This window comes from Oryctolagus cuniculus, chromosome 14 (assembly GCF_964237555.1).
Source record: "Oryctolagus cuniculus chromosome 14, mOryCun1.1, whole genome shotgun sequence".
NCBI lineage: Eukaryota > Metazoa > Chordata > Mammalia > Lagomorpha > Leporidae > Oryctolagus > Oryctolagus cuniculus.
In genome coordinates this window covers 24,946,088-24,963,630 of record NC_091445.1, presented here as the reverse complement: position 1 = coordinate 24,963,630, position 17,543 = coordinate 24,946,088, and the positions used below count along the sequence as shown (strand labels likewise).

The following is a 17,543-nucleotide window of genomic DNA, read 5'->3' as shown; positions in this document are numbered from 1 at the left end:
ACTGAGCCGCGGAAGCCGAGCCGAGGGACGGAGCTGCGCGCAAGTGCTCGAAGGGGAGTGCAACAGCGGGGAGACTTGGGAAGTCCAGGGCTCCGAGTCCACACATCGGCGCTGGAAGGGGAGCAGACCTGCGTGGAGAGCGTGGGAGCCCACAGTTCGGGACGTCAGCGGGAGACTCAACACACCAGCGCTGGAACGCGAGGGCGAGCAAGACAAAGAGCAGGCGCCATCTTGGACATACGTCATAAGCAGAGCGACCTCAGGTCTGCACCGGCCCTGAGCCTAGCAGTAAAACCTGACTCTGGGTGGGGCGAATTAACAGGAGATTAGGACTTAGTAAATTTATGGTGCTACTGAACTGAGACTGTGAAAAAAGAGACGGTGGGGGAGAGAACTCACGGAATTCACGTGAGCACTCTCCAGAGACGCTACAATTCCGTAACTTTGGCAACCCAGTGGGAGACTGAAGGAGAATTTGAGCGCACTCTAAGGGCCGAACAGATTCCCTGTGTGGTCCTTGGGAAAGAGCTTCTGATCTCTGGCTCCTGTGGGTATATCATTTGCCTGCTAACTACCTCCAACTTTGTTCAGCTGTGCAGAATAACTTCCCTGTTGAATCAAAAAAAAAAAAGAGAGAGAGAGAGAGAGAGAGAGAGAGAGAGAGAGAGGTTTACCACGCCTAACCTGGGAGTGTCACCTTTGGCACACCAAACAGAGCTCTCAGGCCACACCCATCTCAAGCCCTAAGGCTCCATCAAAAACAGATAGTCCACTTAATCTAGAGTCATAGTATAACAAGAAAAAGCACCACAGTGAAGAAACCAAATATCTCCAATATGACAAATAACAAACGCAAAAACCAAGGTAATAAAAACAAGGAAGTCACCATGAAGCCCTCAAATGAAAAAGACACCCCAATTCAAGATTATGAGGATGATGACATAGAAGAAATGCAAGAAGCAGATCTCAAAAAATTGATAAGAACATTAAGAAGTTCTCAAAAACAAATTCTTGAACTACAGAAATCCTTAATGGACAAGATAGAAAATCTCTCTCGTGAAAATGAAATATTAAGGAGGAATCAAAATGAAACGAAACAACTAGTACAACAGGAAACTGGGATAGTGACTGAAGTGAAGAATTCAATAGATCAAATGAAAAACACAATAGAGAGCCTTACAAACAGAATGGGAGAAGCAGAAGAGAGAATATCGGACTTAGAAGACAGAGAACAGGAAAGGATACAGTCAGACCAAAGAAAGGAAGAGGAAATTAGGAATCTAAAACATATTGTCGGGAATCTTCAGGATACTATTAAAAAACCCAACATTCGGGTTCTAGGAGTTCCTGAAGGCATGGAGAGGGAGAAAGGATTAGAAGGCCTTTTTAGTGAGATATTAGCAGAAAATTTCCCAGGTTTGGAGAAGGACAGAGAAATCCTAGTACAGGAAGCTCACAGAACCCCTAATAAACACGACCAAAAGAGACCCTCACCACGGCACGTTGTAATTAAACTCTCCACAGTGAAACATAAAGAAAAGATCCTAAAATGTGCAAGAGAGAAACGTCAGATTACTCTCAGAGGATCTCCAATCAGACTCACAGCTGACTTCTCATCAGAAACTCTACAAGCTAGGAGGGAATGGCAAGATATAGCCCAGGTACTAAGAGAGAACAACTGCCAGCCCAGAATATTATATCCTGCAAAGCTATCATTTGTGAATGAAGGTGAAATAAAGACTTTTCATAACAAACAGAAATTGAAAGAATTTGTTGCCACTCGTCCAGCCCTGCAAAAGATGCTTAAAGATGTGTTACACACAGAAACAAAGAAACACGGTCATCAATATGAAAGAAGGTAAAGGAAGGAAACCAAGGAAGGAAAGCTCACAGCAAAAGATCACAGGGAATTCAAAGCATATATTAGAACTTATCTTTGGCAAATGGCAGGGCAAAGTTACCACTTATCATTAGTCACATTGAACGTGAATGGCCTGAACTGTCCAGTTAAAAGACACCGTTTGGCTGATTGGGTTAAAAAACAAAACCCATCTATTTGCTGCCTACAAGAAACACATCTTTCCAACAAAGATCCATACAGACTGAAAGTGAAAGGCTGGAAAAAGATATACCATGCCAACAGAAATGAAAAAAGAGCAGGCGTAGCCATCTTAATATCAGACACCATAAACTTTACCACAAAAACCATTAAGAGAGACAAAGAGGGACACTACATAATGATTAAGGGATCAATTCAACAGGAAGATATAACAATTATCAATGTATATGCACCTAACTACAGGGCACCGGTTTATCTAAAAGATTTGTTAACGGACTTAAAGGGAGACTTAGACCCCAATACAATAGTACTGGGGGACTTCAATACTCCACTCTCAGAAATAGACAGATCAATAGGACAGAAGATCAACAAGGATACAGTAGATTTAAACGACACTATAGCCCAAATGGATCTAACAGATATATACAGAACTTTCAATCCTACAGCTAAAGATTATACATTCTTCTCAGCAGTACATGGAACCTTCTCTAGGATTGACCACATACTAGGCCATAAAGCAAGTCTCAGCAAATTCAAAAGAATTAGAATCATACCATGCAGCTTCTCAGACCATAAAGGAATGAAGTTGGAAATGAACAACTCAGGAATCCCTAGAGCATACGCAAACACATGGAGATTGAACAACATGCTCCTGAATGAACAATGGGTCATAGAAGAAATCAAAAGAGAAATCAAAAACTTTCTGGAAGTAAATGAGGATAACAGCACAACATACCAAAACTTATGGGACGCAGCAAAAGCAGTGTTAAGAGGAAAGTTTATATCAATAGGTGCCTACATCAAGAAATTGGAAAGGCACCAAATAGATGAGCTTTCTATTCACCTCAAGGATCTAGAAAACCTACAGCAAACCAGACCCAAATCTAGTAGGAGAAGAGAAATAATTAAAATCAGAGAAGAAATCAACAGGATTGAATCAAGAAAAACATTACAAAAAATCAGCCAAACGAGGAGCTGGTTTTTTGAAAAAATAAACAAAATTGACACCCCATTGGCCCAACTAACTAAAAAAAGAAGAGAAAAGACCCAAATCAATAAAATCAGAGATGAAAAAGGAAATGTAACAACAGACACCACAGAAATAAAAAGAATCATCAGAAATTACTACAAGGACTTGTATGCCAGCAAACAGGGAAACCTATCAGAAATGGATAGATTCCTGGACACATGCAACCTACCTAAATTGAACCAGGAAGACATCGAAAACCTAAACAGACCCATAACTGAGACAGAAATTGAAACAGTAATAAAGGCCCTCCCAACAAAGAAAAGCCCAGGACCAGATGGATTCACTGCTGAATTCTACCAGACATTTAAAGAAGAACTAACTCCAATTCTTCTCAAACTATTCAGAACAATTGAAGAAGAGGGAATCCTCCCAAATTCTTTCTATGAAGCCAGCATCACCTTAATTCTTAAGCCGGGAAAAGATGCAGCACTGAAAGAGAATTACAGACCAATATCCCTGATGAACATAGATGCAAAAATCCTCAATAAAATTCTCGCCAATAGAATGCAACAACACATCAGAAAGATCATCCACCCAGACCAAGTGGGATTTATCCCTGGTATGCAGGGATGGTTTAATGTGCGCAAGACAATCAATGTGATACACCACATTAACAGACTGCAGAAGAAAAACCATATGATTCTCTCAATAGATGCCGAGAAAGCATTTGATAAAATACAACACCCGTTCATGATGAAAACTCTAAGCAAACTGGGTTTGGAAGGAACATTCCTCAATACAATCAAAGCAATCTATGAAAAACCCACAGCCAACATCCTATTGAATGGGGAAAAGTTGGAAGCATTTCCACTGAGATCTGGGACCAGACAGGGATGTCCACTCTCACCACTGCTATTCAATATAGTTCTGGAGGTTCTAGCCAGAGCTATTAGGCAAGAAAAAGAAATTAAAGGGATACAAATTGGGAAGGAAGAACTCAAACTATCCCTCTTTGCAGATGACATGATTCTTTATTTAGGGGACCCAAAGAACTCTACCAAGAGACTATTGGAACTCATAGAAGAGTTTGGCAAAGTAGCAGGGTATAAAATCAATGCACAAAAATCAACAGCCTTTGTATACACAGACAATGCCATGGCTGAGGAAGAAATTCTAAGATCAATCCCATTCACAATAGCTACAAAAACAATCAAATACCTTGGAATAAACTTAACCAAGGACGTTAAAGATCTCTACGATGAAAATTACAAAACCTTAAAGAAAGAAATAGAAGAGGATACCAAGAAATGGAAAAATCTTCCATGCTCATGGATTGGAAGAATCAATATCATCAAAATGTCCATTCTCCCAAAAGCAATTTATAGATTCAATGCAATACCAATCAAGATACCGAAGACCTTCTTCTCAGATCTGGAAAAATTGGTGCTGAAATTTATATGGAGGCACAAGAGACCTCGAATAGCTAAAGCAATCTTGTACAACAAAAACAAAGCCGGAGGCATCACAATACCAGATTTCAGGACATACTACAGGGCAGTTGTAATCAAAACAGCATGGTACTGGTACAGAAACAGAAGGATAGACCAATGGAACAGAATTGAAATACCAGAAATCAACCCAAACATCTACAGCCAACTTATATTTGATCAAGGATCTAAAACTAATTCCTTGAGCAAGGACAGTCTATTCAATAAATGGTGCTGGGAAAATTGGATTTCCACGTGCAGAATCATGAAGCAAGACCCCTACCTTACACCTTACACAAAAATCCACTTAACATGGATTAAAGACCTAAATCTACGACCTGACACCATCAAGTTACTAGAGAACATTGGAGAAACCCTTCAAGATATTGGCACAGGTAAAGAGTTTCTGGAAAAGACCCGGGAGGCACAGGCAGTCAAAGCCAAAATTAACTATTGGGATTGCATCAAATTGAGAAGTTTCTGTACTGCAAAAGAAACAGTCAGGAGAGTGAAGAGACAACCGTCAGAATGGGAAAAAATATTTGCAAACTATGCAACAGATAAAGGGTTAATAACCAGAATCTACAAAGAGATCAAGAAACTCCACAAAAACAAAACCAACAACCCACTTAAGAGATGGGCCAAGGACCTCAATAGACATTTTTCAAAAGAGGAAATCCAAATGGCCAACAGACACATGAAAAAATGTTCAAGGTCATTAGCAATCAGGGAAATGCAAATCAAAACCACAATGAGGTTCCACCTCACCCCGGTTAGAATGGCTCACATTCAGAAATCTACCAACAACAGATGCTGGCGAGGATGTGGGGAAAAAGGGACACTAACCCACTGTTGGTGGGAATGCAAACTGGTCAAGCCACTATGGAAATCAGTCTGGAGATTCCTCAGAAACCTGAAGATAACCCTACCGTTCGACCCAGCCATCCCACTCCTTGGAATTTACCCAAAGGAATTTAAATTGGCAAACAAAAAAGCGGTCTGCAGCCTAATGTTTATTGCAGCACAATTCACAATAGCTAAGACCTGGAACCAACCTAAATGCCCATCAACGGTAGACTGGATAAAGAAATTATGGGATATGTACTCTTTAGAATACTATACTGCAGTAAGAAACAACGAAATCCAGTCATTTGCAACAAAATGGAGGAATCTGGAACACATCATGCTGAGTGAAATAAGCCAGTCCCAAAGGGACAAATACCATATGTTCTCCCTGATCGGTGACAACTGACTGAACACCAAAAAGGAAACTTGTTGAAGTGAAAGGGACACTATGGGAAACGGTGACTTGATCAGCATAGCCCTGACTGTTAATGAACAACTTAATACATTATCCCTCTTAGTAGTTTTTTTGTCTGTTCTACTTAATATGACTGATTTAATTCTGTAATTAATACACAGTTATTCTTAAGTGTTGAAATTTAACTGAATTGTGATCCCTGTTAAACATAAGAGTAGGAATAAGAGAGGGAAGAGATATATAATTTGGGACATGCTCAAGCTGACTTGCCCCAAATGGTAGAGTTAGAAACATACCAGGGGATTCCAATTTAATCCCATCAAGGTGGCATGTACCAATGCCATCTCACTAGTCCAAGTGATCAATTTCAGTTCGCAATTGATCATAATGAAAGGACTAAGAGTCAAAGGGAGCACATAAGCAAGTCTAGTACCTGCTAACACTAACCGATAGAATAAATAAAGGGGAGAGTGATCCAACATGGGAAGTGAGATACTCAGCAGACTCATAGAATGGCAGATGCCCTAAATAGCACTCTGGCCTCAGAATCAGCCCTAAAGGCACTCGGATCTGGCTGAAAAGCCCATGAGAGTATTTCAGGCATGGAAAGCCAAGACACTCTGGCAAAAGATCTCTGTGAGTGAGATCTCAGTGGAAAGAACAGGTCTTCAAAGAAGGAGGTACCTTTCTCTGAAGGGAGGAGAGAACCTCCACTCTGACTATGACCTTGTCTAAACAAGATAAGAGTCGGAGAACTCAAGGGGCTTCCATAGCCTTGGAAACTCATGACTGGAGCATAGGGAGATTACTGATGCCATAGACAGGAGTGTCAATTGGTAAAGTCAACAACAGGAGTCACTGTGCACTTACTCCTCATGTAGGATCTCTGTCCTTAATGTGCTGTGCATTGAGATTTAATGCTATAATGAGTACTCAAATAATATATTTCACTTTGTGTTTCTATGGGGGTGCAAACTGTTGAAATCTTTACTTAATGCATACTAAACTGATCCTCTGTAAAAAAAAAAAAAAAAAAAAAAAAAAAAAAAAAAAAAAAAAGAAAAGAAAAGAAACTATCAACTCCCAACTTGACTCTCACTGGGATTAAACATGACAATAGGTCTGATCTGATTTCATCATCATTAAAAAAAATCATCTATTATTTTTCACTTTATGTTTCTGTGTGGGAGCAAACTGTTGAAAGCCTTACTTAATGTATACTAAGCTGATCTTCTGTATATTAAGATAATCGAAAATGAATTTTGATGTGAATGGAAGGGGAGAGGGAGTGGGAAAGGGGAGGGTTGTGGGTGGGAGGGACGGTATGGGGGGTAAGCCATTGTAATCCATAAATCGTACTTTGGAAATTTATATTCATTATATAAAAGTTAAAAATAAATAAAAAATAAATAAAAAATTAAAAAAAAAAAAAAAAAAAAAAAAGAAGTGAGTATTATAACTAAAGAAATGTACTCTCTGCTGCCTTCATAACCCACCCCCAAATACTGGGAGGGAGCAGAAGGAAGGTAGCAGGGCTGTGTTATGGTGTAGCTGGTAAAAAAAAAAAAAAAAAAAAAAAAAAAAACTATATTTTTAAAAAATTATAAAATTAGACTTTAAGACTTTAAATTATTTTAAACCAGCAATGTTAAGAATTGGAAATATAATTTATCTGAATGTACTTCTTTAATTCATTTGGTGAAAATCCCTCCCACCCTATCAATATATAATGCTTTCATAAATGGACCAAAATGCTGAAGTCCACACATAAGCCAGAAAAATTGGAGTAGAAAATGTCAGTCAATTGGTTCATTTGGGTCCACACCATTATTTTCTCCCATATTGGTGTTATGAAAAGTCTATTTTAGAGAGTGGCTGCATTTACAAAGAATTTTAAATTCTGTATTCTGAACAGAACATTAAAAAAAAATCCAGTGGATTTTATAAATTGAATAAATGAGTTTCCAGGAAAACCAGGGTGCATAATTCTCTCCTGCGAATACTGGACTTCAGAGGCAGAATCATTTGTGTAAGACTTTGGAACCCATTCTCAGCTCTGGGCATGCTCTTATTGCCCAGCTGTTGTGGTGTCTTTGTAAGACACTGCAACTAGGAACTGCTTTTTTCCCTCGATTTAGAATGGTCATCCCACATGGTTGCAAAGCTTCATGTTTCTTGTGTTTCCTAGCAGCATGGGTCTCTAAAGAGTAGCAGCGGCCAAGATCATGATGTTATTCCCACTGTGCCCAGGAATATTCAAAGACTAAACTGTTTCTCGTTTTGCTTAAGTATGTGTTGCTTTAAGTATTGGACATATTGCCTATGTTTAATGTTATAGAACTATTTCAAGTATTTACAGGAAATTAAAACATCTAAGTTGTTTATTAATTCATACAATGTTTCAGTTCTAGAGTATAACAAATCATAAAATAAATTCTCAGTTTTGATTCATTTCTAAAGACAGCCAAATAAAAAGATGCAATTCTAGGTTTTTTTAGAGAATAATTTCTGCAGCCTACTAATAGAAGAACCTTTCCACATACATTAAGCTTAGCTCACTATTCACTACAGGTGACTTTAACCATAAACCTTTGCCCTCTTGTATATAATCAGTTGTGTTCGTTTTGTGGTTTAAATGCTGTACAAAAACAATAAACAGCTCCGAATGGTTGTAGACCTGCTTCCTGTCTGGCCACATGGATGCTCTCTACTCTCCGGAACTGTGGCTCGGTCAGGACTATATCCTGTTTCAGCCCTTCTAATGGAAAGGGGTTTGTTTAAAGCATTTATGTTTTACAACTGTCTTCCCTCTCAGGAAGTCAGTGTCTATTTCACTAAGACAGCCTTGCACCATTCTGGTGATGTAAGAGGCAACGAAGCCTTCTGCAACTTAGTGCTAAGGAAGCTGATGATGTTGAAGTTCAGCAGTTTTACAGAAGTTACTCAGAGTAACTGCTCTGTCTTATTTACACTCACCCAGATCCTGTCTTTGCACTTCACATCTCCAGTGTCTCAGAGTTTCTATCTAAATTCTACAACCCAATAAGCAATTAAGACGCTGGTACTGTAGTGATTGAGTTTCCTGCACTTGTTTGATAGTGCAGTGTTTTGGAGGTAATGAGCAGCTCCCTAAAGCTTTATGTTTAAAGGAATCTTGCTAAGCATGACTTTTCTTGTTATTTTTATCTACATCTGCTAATCATCCAACTTACCTGTTTTTATTGGTTTGGTTTTGGTTTTTTTCTTCCAGGGGCAGAGGAAGGGCATCATATTAGAAGGGTTGAGTCTAAAGAAAATTTCTTAATTGTACATATTTGTGCAATGGTGATAAGAACACCTACAGAAATTTATAACTGCTGACTCTTTGTGGTTGAAGCAAATAACTTGAACTCCAGTATCTGGCAGAGAAACAGTAAGTGCTCTGTTGGGATATATAAAAAAAATAGAATTCAGTGGGTAGATCCACTTCTTGTTCTCTGGAATAGGGTGTTTCAAAGCTAGAAAAAGAAGATAGAAGAGACCCTACGAAGTCATTTCTCCAGCCTTTCTTAAGACTTTCTTTGAGGAAGGAAAGACTGGAAACTAACCCCAATTTACAGATTAGATGGTCTTAATTTATTTCAGGTTTTTTTAAAGTAAGTACTCAGATGCCAAGACATCCAAGGTATTAAGGGATCTTGTTAGGAATGTCAGTCCCTGTGGTAGTTTCCAAAATCTCTACATTGAAGTGCTAAGACCATAGAGATAGTCAGAATGGACCAGGCGATATGGCTCACAGCTGTTTCTCAAGAATAAGCTTGGTGCAAACTATTTGGTGAACAATTTCTGGTAGACTGAACAGGTATACTCATTTTACAGGTGGCTCTTGGTCTAGTTACTGGAAATGTCTTTTAAAAATTTCTCATTTAAAGAGTCGATTATAATGAACAGCAAAAAAGTTGATTATGTGTCAATGTTATAAAGTGTGACTGATTATATTACAGAACCTAAAATGACTTTTGACTTTCCCCCTCACTCGCTGGAATGCATCTCAGTACTAACGGGATCCTGTTTGTTGGAACACAATGTCTTACAACGATGTCCAGCAGGTGCTGGGGGCAGCAACACATGTAAGAAACTGACCTAAGAGCTTGGGTGAGTAACTATTCAGATCTATGCAATTCTGATTTTTTTTTTGACTAAAATTGTCTATAATTCAAACAACAAATATATTCAACCATACCATCCATTGGGACATCTCTCTCACACACTCGCTCTCTGTTAAATGATTAAATAGTAATAGGGTTTTTTTTTTTTCAGAGAGTAGTCAAATTGATCCTTTTCATGACAGAATGACAGGGAGAGAGAGAGAGAGAGAGAGAGAGAGAGAGAGAGAGAGAGAGATCTTCCATCTGCTGTTCATTTTCTATATGGCTGCAACAGCTGGGACTGAGCCAGGCCAAAGCCAGGAGCCAGGAGCTTCTTTTGGGTCTCCCACATGGGTGCAGAGACCCAAGCACTTGTACAATCTTCTGCTGCTTTTCCCAGGCCACTAGCAGGGAGCTGAGTCAGAAACGGAGCAGCTGGGACCTGAACTGTTGCCCATATGGGATGCAGGAGGAAAAGGCAGTGGCTTTACCGTCTATGTCACAGTGCTGGTCCCTCAAATTGAGTCTTCGGTGTAAATGTATCCTCAGTTGTCAGAACTTTAATTCTGACTAGTGCCACTGGATCAGATTACGTACGGGAATCGACAATTCTTTTCCTTTATGTTATCTTCCATAAGCTGTTGCTCTTGTTCTCTACTTGAATTGTGAATGTCGGCTGTGCAGTTAGCAGCCATTGCGTGATTTCAGAGAGGGTGCATCTCACACAGACTCCAACTTCTGGCTGGTGACCCCTACACCAAAAATAGAGTGACAGGTGGGAAGCACAGAAATTTCAGATGCACCCAGATGAAATTCTCTGAGGTAGGTTTGAATTTCAGGGCTATTAACATACACATTTATTGTGGTTTTATGTTTGCTTTCTTGTGTGATTTTTCTTTTTTTCTAATTTGCGTTCCAGAATACTTATTTTAACTGTATCTATTCCCTTTACTCCAGTAGGTCAGGCCAAATACAGTAAGTGCTTCAAGTTAGTCTGTGAATCTCACTGGGATTTCCCGAGGCTCACCTTAGCCTCTGTGCTACAGACTTTGCTTTGCATTAAAACAAACAAACAAAAAAAACAACTGAAACAAAAAAATAGAAAAACATAAACAAAAACAGCTTCATTAAAGTTGGTTCTCTTGGAGGCACACTTTGCTGTAAAATGAAAATTATCAAACTCAAGAGAACTTGGCAAAATCTCAAATAATCTTCTCAGTCCTACTGAGGAAGAGTAGCCATTCCATGAACAGAATTCGCTCCCTTTTGCAGGAAGCAAGAGGCCAACAGCAGATCACTGGGGGATTTTAAAGGAGAAACATACTCGTCTTTAAATTCCACAGTTTGCCAAAACAATTTGTTGTATGGCAGTACTTAAATTGGCTCCAGGTGCAGCACCCAGACAATTTAGAACAACCACACAGTGACCGTTTAGCAAACATTCTTAATTATCTTGTTTTGAAAATAAGAGCTGGGCAGCCCCTGTTGGCCTGTTGTTTTCCTTGCCCAGGAGATGGCACCCTGAGAAAAGCTAATCAGGCGCTTTTCTCAGTCCTTTGTCCTTTCTTCTGGGAGATAATTCACACCCTGCCTCTCCACAGGGCTGCAGTGTGGTAAGGCCTGAGAAGAGCTATCAGGTGGGGACTTGAGCCCTCAGCCTGGCTGAGAACATCTGTTCTGACCCGCAGAGCCACGGAGACACAAGAAGCCATCAGCCTGCCGTTTTCTTCTTTCCTCAGAGTGGGCACTGGGGAGCTTAAAACCCTTTTCCGTCAACGACCAAGACCCTCGGTTTGTTCCTTCCCTTCTCTCAAGAGAAGGCAGTTCTGTCTAACCTGGTTGAAGAATTTCACCGAGAAAAGACCTAGATAAAAGACTGGAAGTTGCACCAGAAAAGTTGAGCGGAGGAAGGAGACTTTCAGGAATCCGGTCCCTGTCCCACATCACAAAGGTCTGTGAAGAAGAAGGGAGGTGAAATCTCAAGGTGAAAACATTGGAGTGAGGATTTGGTACAAAACAAACAGTGAGAAAACAACTGGTTATTTCAAACAGGGCAAAGGGGGGCATGATGGGGTGAAATAAAAAATAACAAAGTAGTTATATTCATTGTTTTTTATAACAAATAACAAATAAAGTTATTTATAACAAGTGTGTGTATGTAATTATAATTCTCAATAGTAAGGTAATAGAATGTTTTACTAAAATTTATCCAAGATAATTACACCAAAATATCCATAGCATATAGATTCTGGATGTGTGCAAAACAGTAAAAACAAAACAAAAATGGAATGTACTGATGAAACTTGGATAGAATGAATGAATTACTCCAGAATTTGGCATATATATATATAATATATATATATACACATATATATCACATTTAAGATACACAGGTGTATGAGTCAGGAATCATTGATTTGTAAGGGATAAAAGCACAAGGCAACCTCGCTAAGGAGAAGAAAACAACAGGATTCCTTGGCACACACTCCTGGGGGTGGGGAGATGTGTGTCAGGTGGAAGAGCGTTCAATGATGTTATCAGGATTCTGTCTCTGTCTCCATCTTTGTGTTGGTTTCATTCTGAAGATAGGCTCTTTCCCTATGGCGGGGAGGAAGCCTGCTGTTAGCTCAATGTTGTATCCCCTCGGTGATTGTAGTGGAAAAAGACCCAATATCTCTAGACTAGTCTCAGTGAAAATTATTATTATTGCTTAAGTCATGAGACTAGTTGTGAATCAATAGCTGTGCTTTGATTGGCTCAGGCTGGGTCACGTGACCACCCTTCAGTTGGCAAAGAGAGTTGGATCCCATGTGAAACAGTCCAAATCAGCGCACGTAAGAGAAAACAGTGCTATTACAATGTATTAGAGTCACAGTCTATGGTAATTTCCTTATGTGCTGAAAATTACTGGATTTCTTGAATTTGGCACATAAAAGTCACATTTCTAATAGAACTTCTGAAACTGGAGAGTAATAGATAGAGTGCCATAAAAATGTGTCATAAATCCATGTCTCTTAGTTTTTTCCTATTTCCCATAAACTATTCATATCAAATGTCCAGGGAAAAGAAACATTAAGTGAGTAAACCAACAAAAACTCCCAGCTGTAGTGATATTTTTAATTTGGGGGAGTGGAAAAGCTCATTTATGGGAAGTGAGTTCAAAAAGTCAAGCTTGAAACCACCTTCATGGCAAAAGAACATAGCAACAGTTTGTATAAATACAAGTAACCTGGACCGAGGGTAGAGCCCACTTACCAGAATGAATGCTCTTCACGTGCAGTCTGCTTCCTACATTCCAGCCAAGTGAGACATCAAACTTATCTGAGTGCAAGTAAATCTATTTTCAAGTCTTACAGGAAAACGGCGCTGTAAGAAAAGCGTGATAATTCTGTCGACTCTGACTTCAGTGGCAGAAAAGTAAAGTTCTTGTAACTGAAACTTAATGATTGTGACGGTGGTACGCTACAGCTACGTTCAGTGTCCTGCTGTGTGAGACAGATGATAGCCAACAAATGCACAAAATGAGTGTCATTCCTCAGAGAAGCAATCCTCCAGCAAGATCTACAGGTGGCTAATTGAAAACAAATCAGTATTTGTTATTAAAGTAATTAAAAACATGTTATACTCTTCAGTGCTATTTATATATATATATAGATAGATAGATGGGGTGTTATAACCTTTGATTATGTAGTATTTAAGTCAATGAATTAAAAATTTTCAGAATACGTCTTATAGCAAAGTCACATACTACAAATGGTGGTGTTGCCATCCTCAGTAGCTTTGCTAATCCTCCACTGTTGAATTAATGATCTTCAGCAGTGATATTCAGAAGTCAATAATAAATTCAAACTTTGTGCAAACCTTACTGATCTTCAATTAAGAGATATTGATGTTAGTGAGTGGGAGGCAAATAAATATTCATCATGAAATGATAATCCAAGTGTTTTATGGTAAATTATTTTGAAAGTCTGGAAAGAACATTACCTGTCCCACACCACCCTTAGAACAACCGATTCGAATTTGAAAATTAGTCTGAGAGTTAAAGGAAAGAAAGTGACAGAGAAGAAGGACGTCTCAAGCTTGCTTCCTTCTTACCCTCCCAATTCCACAAAAACAAGCAAACAGAAACCGTGAAAAGGAAGGTGTGTTTGGCAGTTTTGACAACTACATAACCTCCTATTTTAAGCTTCTCATTTGACACAGGTAAAATAAAAAGTATCTGGAATTTCATGTTGATGACGAGCACAAGACGTATTAAAGTGTTGGTGTTTCTGGGGCCGGTGCTGTGGTGCAGTGGGTGAGGCCTGTATACCATATGAGCACCAACTGGAGTCTTGGTTGCTCCACTTCCAGTGCCGCTCCCGGTTAATGTGCCTGGGGAAGCAGAGAGAGATGGTCCAAGTACTTGGGCCCTTGCCACCCACATGACAGGTCAAGATAGAGTTCCAGTCTCCTATATTCAGCCTAGCCCAGGCCCTGCCATTGTGGCCATTTGGGGGGGTTAATTAGTGGATAGAAGATAGATCTCTCTCTCTCTCTCTCTCTTTCTCTCTCTTGCCCTCTCTTTCTCTCTCTCTCTGATAGAGGTTGTCAGTGGGCTATTTTTCATTATAACTTTTGTTAAGTCTTTTTTTTTAAGATTTATTTTTATTTATTTGAAAGACAGAGTTCCAATCAGAGGTAGATTCAGAGAGAGAGAGAGAGAAAGTCTTCCATCCACTGGTTTACTCCCCTAATGACTGCAACAGCCAGTGCTGAGCTGATCTGAAGCCAGGAGCCAGGAGCTTCTTCCAGGTCTCCCACGAGGGTGCAGGGACCCAAAGACTTGGGCCATCTTCCACTGCTTTCCTAGGCTACAGCACAGAGTTGGATCACAAGTGGAGCAGCTGGGACTTGAATCAGTGCTCATATATGATGCTGACATGGCAAGCTGGGGCTTTATCCTACTGCACCACAGCATAGGCCCCTTGTTAAGTCTTTAAGTAATAAGTTAGTGATATTTATAAGGATCTATGTAGTTAAGAGCTTGGGCCTTTCATTTAGACCTAATTTGAACTCTAGGTGATTTTATGACTTCAGTAAACTAAGTAACACTCTGGCCAATTTTCCCTCTTCCTTGAAATTGGGATAATGTATGCATTCATTTAATAGAGGACCGAGCTAACGAGAGAGCATAGGAACAATACTCTCCACAATGCCTGTGTCATGTGATAGCTATTACTATTTAGTCAAATACACCACAGTATCAAAGGAACTTACTAAAAGCTCTCATTTCTGGATTTCAAAAATGGAAAAAATATTTATCATGATTTTTTAAGTAACTAGAATATATCAAACATTGGGCCAGTAGGCTTGTCTCAATTTCTCATTTTATCCTCTTTGTATGAAGTAGAATTTGTCTTTCCAGATTTATAAATAAAAAAAAAAACTCACGGCAAGAGAGATTAGGCATACAAACTATATATTTTTGAAAACTTTTAGTGATGTTAGGTAGAAATTGTTTTAATAATGAAGGGATTCTCAAAGATTTAATTCATTTTAGTGTATTAAGTGGAGGATATTCTTATGTCTCATAAGTTACAGTTATGTCTAAGTGCTCCCAAAAGATGTATCATTCTTGGGCTCTTCTTTAAAGTTAATTAAATTTCTCAAAAAAAAATGCTTAAAAAAAAAGTGAAATCAACTTCAAGATGCAATGACTTTCAACAGCCCTTGTCTTGACCTCTGGACAGTTTTTTTTCCCATACAGTTTGTTGAACTCTTTACCTGGTATAGAGTTAATCTTCTGTGTATGGGTTTAATTAAAGATAGATCTTAACTGAGAGTGAGACTGGGAAAGGGAGCAGGAGGAGGGGTGGGAGTGTAGGTGGGAGGGTGGGTACAGTGGGAGGAATCACTATGTTCCTAAAATTGTACATATGAAATGCATGAAGTTTGTATGACTTAAATAAAAGGTTTCTTTAGGAAAAAAAAAATGAAAGGGTAGGTGATTGTGCAATGGTTTAGACCCTGTTTGGGATGATGCATGCCACATCAGAGTGCCTGGGTTTGATTCCTGGTTTCACTCCCAGTGCTAGCTTCCTAATGTGCATTCTGGGAGGTACAGTAATTAGGTTCCCACCACTCAAATGGGAGGCCCAGATTGAAGTCCAGACTACTGTCTTCAGCCTGGCCCAGCCCTGATTTTGTGAGCATTTAGGGGAGTGACACCAGTGGATTGAAGATGTCTGTGTGTCTCTGTATTTCTTTCTGCCTTTGAAATAAAATGAAAAGCAAAATGTTTAACAATAACAAATCCCCACAACTCTTTCTCTGAGACTAATTTTAGACAGTAGAAAACGGAAAATTGTCCGTATTGTGCCTTAGGGTATTTTCTGTTAAATTTCTTTAGATTATTTAACCTTAGAGCCTAGGATAGGAAAAGTGCTGCATATATGGGAATGTCTCTGTGTATAACATTCTTTCTTCCTTTGGAAAATGAAAAAGAAAGTGACGTGGAGATGAGAGGCATTCAGAAAAGTCAATGTGTCGGATTCCAAATAAAAATTACAGTGTGCCGGCAAACTTTGTTTTAAATATTTGTCAATCAAAATGATAGACAGTTTATGCTACTATAATGACTGTTTTAAAGTTTACTTTATATATACTTTTATTTTATTTTATTCACTATATATATATATATATACTTTTCCTTTGATTATTGTGTGTATCCCTTGCCTATTTTTCTCCTGGACTATGATCTTTATACTTATTTGTTGAACTATTTATTTTCTGGAACCAATAAGCCTTTGAATATAATTTAAGTTGAAAATATGCTACTTCAACAAATAACAAATTCAGTATTTTATAAAAAAAGAGTTTCAAAATTATAAAAACCCAACTTAATCCTGTACTGGTTAGAATGATTTAATCAGAGAAATAGTTTGATTTTTAATCTTAGTGAGCTTTTATCCTTAGTGAAGTTATACAAATGGACCAATGATATGTAGATCTACTTGTCCCTTTAATTAGGTCTTAAATATACAAAGAAAAATAGCACTTCCTTTGTACCTTGTCTTCCTCTCTACCTCAGAGAGGATCCATCAGTATCAGGAAGTTTTAATTAATAGAGGGAGAATTAATAAGTGGTAGAGGAAGTATGAAAGGAGGTCCGAGATGGGACAGCTGTGAGAAAATTTTGTTTGTTGTAGTTATGCTTTGAGGTTCTACTAACTGACAGTAGATTATTATCTGTAAAGACAAGATAAACCATAAACATGGGAGCCCAAAGAAGATAAGGTTTTGCCTAAGAGGCTCATAACCATAGTGTTTGTCATCACCCTCTGTATCCTGAGGAATAATATCCAGGAAGTGAATTTTTCCCTTCTTGTAGCCTGAACTGCGAACACCTTCTCCTAGTTCTGTCTTTTCATTCTTCCACAATACTGGAAGCAACTAGGCTCTTTCCGTTATTAATGCTTGATATTAACACTTCTAAAACTTGATGGACTGTAATTCTTTATGCTAGTCCATGTCATCATCTGAGATATTCCATAGGACGGAGCTTGGAGGAAGGATTTGTGTGCTAGTATTATTGGAAAACAGTCACACAAAGCAGCAGTGAGAGGTGGGGGAAGGAGAATAGGGAGGTAGGAGAAGC

At 38.9% G+C, this 17,543-nt stretch overlaps 1 long non-coding RNA gene across 1 annotated transcript in view; it reads left to right on the top strand.

The window, feature by feature from the left end:
* LOC103349559 (uncharacterized) overlaps positions 1-12,050 on the top strand; it is an 80,709-nt gene extending 68,659 nt beyond the window's left edge. The window contains exons 4-6 of the long non-coding RNA XR_007922661.2: positions 9,028-9,189; positions 9,812-9,911; positions 11,506-12,050. This is a non-coding gene — a long non-coding RNA (uncharacterized lncRNA). The remainder of the gene's footprint in view (positions 1-9,027; positions 9,190-9,811; positions 9,912-11,505) is intronic.
* The last annotated feature ends 5,493 nt before the right edge of the window (positions 12,051-17,543 follow it).